The sequence below is a fragment of the Wasmannia auropunctata genome, unplaced genomic scaffold (genome assembly GCF_000956235.1).
Source record: "Wasmannia auropunctata unplaced genomic scaffold, wasmannia.A_1.0 LD334268.1, whole genome shotgun sequence".
In the NCBI taxonomy this organism is placed as follows: Eukaryota; Metazoa; Arthropoda; class Insecta; order Hymenoptera; family Formicidae; genus Wasmannia; species Wasmannia auropunctata.
Window position 1 is genome coordinate 6,309 of NW_012028622.1, and position 4,039 is coordinate 10,347.

Genomic DNA, 4,039 nt, shown 5'->3' on the forward strand with positions numbered 1-4,039 from the left:
CACACACACACACACACACGCACGCACAGACACGCGCGCGCACTTGCACGTTAATTGTAATTTTCTAATATTATGATATTATGATAAATGTAAAGCATTTGAAATAATCAAAAATAATTATAAATAGAAAAATCGAATATATATACTTTTAGTATTATACAATACGTAATTTATAAATTGAATGTATAAGGTTTTTTCTTTCGTTTCGAAATTTTATTTCCCGAGAAAGAAATATTAATTTAACGCTAATTTTTAAAAACAAACTGAATATTCAATATATTAACTAAATTATATTGTTTCATTGCCTAAACCTACTGCTTCGTAAAAAATAAAATTCTCTCAATTAATTCTCTCATAGATATATTTAATTAAGAATATTACATATTATTCTACACCGATATATCATAGCTATATTATGTATTATTTATATATTGCGAATTACGAGAGAGTAATTTATATCTTTATCCGGATAATTATTTTCTATTTGATATTTCTTATGATAATTTTGTCTAACATTCAGTATATATGGATTTTCAATCCGCTATCGTCGAGAAACTTTCAGACATCGTTTCCTCTATTTTTAGAATAGACTACTCGCATGATGTCTTGGGGTCTTTTTGTAGCCCCCACCTTCTCCACCATCCTCTGAGAAGCAAGCAGGGGCTTTGACGTGGCCAAGTAAAACTCAGAAGAATCACTGTTTAAAACTTGTTTTATTATACTAAATATATTATCTGGTATTTTTTGCTAAATAAAGATAAAAGAATAAAACAATATTAATTCTCATACCTTAGATTCATTATTAATCATATTTTGACACACAATTATATGTTGGATATACATAAAATTCACATTAATTATATTTTTCAATTCTTTTTGTATTATTAAAAATTTAGCTTTATTTTAGCTCAAGAAAGAACAGACGTATTCTCATATCAATCATAGTCTGTGATAAGATTTCGTGAAATACCATTGTTTATTATCACGTACGGAAGCGAGAGACATATACATATATGCCTTATCAAAAGAATTTACGAAATTATGACAATAAAAATCTTCTACTATATCGTAGGAATTTCTTAGTCACTTATAATTATATCTATTAAATCTGTAAACGTTGCCACAGAAATTCGATCGTTTATATTAAATATACAAAGTTTTATATTTTATTCATATTAATAAAAGATCGATATTAATTTATTTATACATAGAAATATATATGAAAATTTTTCATAAAATATGATGAAAAAGAAAATAAAAAAAATTGGAGTGACCTTTAACATATCAAGATTATCAAAGTTAAAATTGCTTTTATTTGTTGATAAATCTTTGTTTCAATTGTTGTTTTTGGAATCCTGACGACATCTTTACCTGACAGTATTAGAATCTTCAACTTCAATCTAATGCTGCCCGGTAAGATGTGAACAGATACTCCATTCGCCGGCAGCCATCTCGCCGTTACGAAGAACGATCTTTGCTCTTTGTAAATTCTCTCTGCTTTCTTTCAATTACATTTTTCTTGCAGTCGCTTCTTCTCCTTTTATTCGCTGGACATCGACTGGAATGTGGACCTTGTCGAAATTACTATAAAAAAATAAAAAAGAAAAGAAAACGTAACTACATTTGTATATTGTAAGTACAGTTTTAAAATAATATTTTAATTACATTTATGTGTATGTCTCTCTTTTTCTTAATAAAATAATTTTATATTAATAAAATTATGTAATGTATAAGAAAAAAATGTATGTCATTCTCTCAACTATCATTTGCGAATTGCTTGTAGAACCGAAATATCATAAGACGTGGCCTTAAATTTTTAAGGCCATTTTTTTAAATTTCGTTTTACATTGAGCAACACTTAATATTGTGGACGCGCATATTTTATGTTTTCTCTCTCGCTTTCTAATATATCTACCTTTTCGGTCACACGCATGACCATTTAAATATTGAAACGAAAACCCAAAGAAACGACGGACGATCCTTGCATTTACATGCACATGTCGTCACAGCAATATTTGTGAAAGCGAGTTCCGAACTGATCGTCGCACTAACGCGGCTTTAACGGGTACTATACATAGGTGATACAAAATTAATATTATATTTTTTTTATTTTCAATATTTCAAGAAATTAATATTATAATTATAATAACATATTTTACAAATAATAATCTCATATACCTGATATATTACTTTTTTGCTACACATAATTCTCCCTATACATAATTTAATCCTCTCGATAGTATGTGACAGTTTATTTAATATTTTATTAAAATTGCAAACAAATAACAGTCCAGATATTTTGTTCTGACGTAAAAAAATATTTTGTTAAATATTCACTTTTTCGATATTTTTTATGTACCTAATAATTTTAAAAAAAGTAAAGGTATATGTAAAATGGATTATTTTGTATTTCCCGAAGTTTATTGTTGCTTTTCTGCGATGCTGATTGATTCTTCCTGACTGCGCGAGCGGTCATCGTAAATTTTGTTGTGCAAAGGATTAATGGTGAAAATATATTCGTTTAAGAGTTGTACATATAGTATAAATTATAAAGAATAAAAAGTTAAATAGTGCGTGCAAAGCGTGCGCGTCTGTGATGTCTAGTGAGATAAATCAGTTTAAGAAAACTCATAATTGCATTTTCGAAAAAATATACAATTTGAAATGTAAAAATAAAAATGACAATCTACTATCCGCAACTGGCGTCATATACGATGATTGTATCAATCAGCTCTTTATGCTAGCAACTGTAGACTGATACCTATAATGATCATTAACACTTCTTAAAGATGGCTGCGTCTGCTAAATTTAAATTTATTTACGAGTAACCTTTCTTTGCGCAGATATATTAGCTTAGTATTTTTTCTTGTTCAAAGAAAGATCTCGACAGCTTAAATATAACTTTGAAAAATCAAAAAGATTAAACACAGACGACGTTAACAGTTTAAATAATTTTCTTACAAAATAAATTTTAAAAAATCAAAGTAAGAAAGTATTCTCAATTAATTTACTCACGATGACTCTTAACGAAATCTTTATTTTTTTCTGAGTGATCAAATGACAAATGCAAAGCAATTTTGTGAAAGGAAAAAATTAATTTACTGAGATGATTAGATTAAAGGTATAACTGGGTTTTACTGATATTTTAGGTATTTGAAACAGAATAGTGCTATGCTCTTGTACATACGATAATATCATTATTAACAATTATCTAAAGTATTGCTTAAAATAACGGCAGAAAATTGATAACTGTTGAAAAATCTTCAAAATCATAATTTCAAAAGAAAAACTTTCATTTTATAATCATCGTCCCATTGAAGAAAACAATGTATCTTCAAACACATTTTTGTATTATAATATTATATATTGCAACAACGGATAGAATTATATTCACATAATAAAGAGAAAATATTCTCTCCATTATAAAAAAAATAGATTCTTATATAGGAAATTGTAATACATATTTTTACACATATACGTTATATTTGGCAATGTTATAATTTTCTTTTCTCCGATGTTCGTAATTCTTTGTTAAAACAAAAAGACAAATTGAAATTTTCAATCATGGGCAGTATCGAACTATAGTAAAATAAATGTAGCTGTATTAACGTGTATCAGTATTCAACCGATTCTCTTAATATTTATATTCGACGAAAGCTATCGAAAAACACTTGTTTAAGCTGAAATCAATCTGTATCAATACGAATGATAATTTTGGCATTGGTTTCGCGATATCGAAAAGATTACCGAATATAATATACTTTAAAACTCCTATTTGGTATAAAACAAAATAATTCATATTTTCTTTTTTGTATACGTAATTATATAATCTATGTATAAAAAAAAAAAAAAAATTTTGCTGAAAAGAAATTTTTTAGAAATTGCTAGTATCTTTTGACATTATCGAACTGATATTGTTAAAAAAAAATTTTATAATCGAAAAACACAGCCCCGTGTGTGTGTGTGTGTGTGCACGCGCGCGCGTAATTTCAAAAATTTAACAAAAAATAATTGTAGATTAATATCCATTTAGCATTAG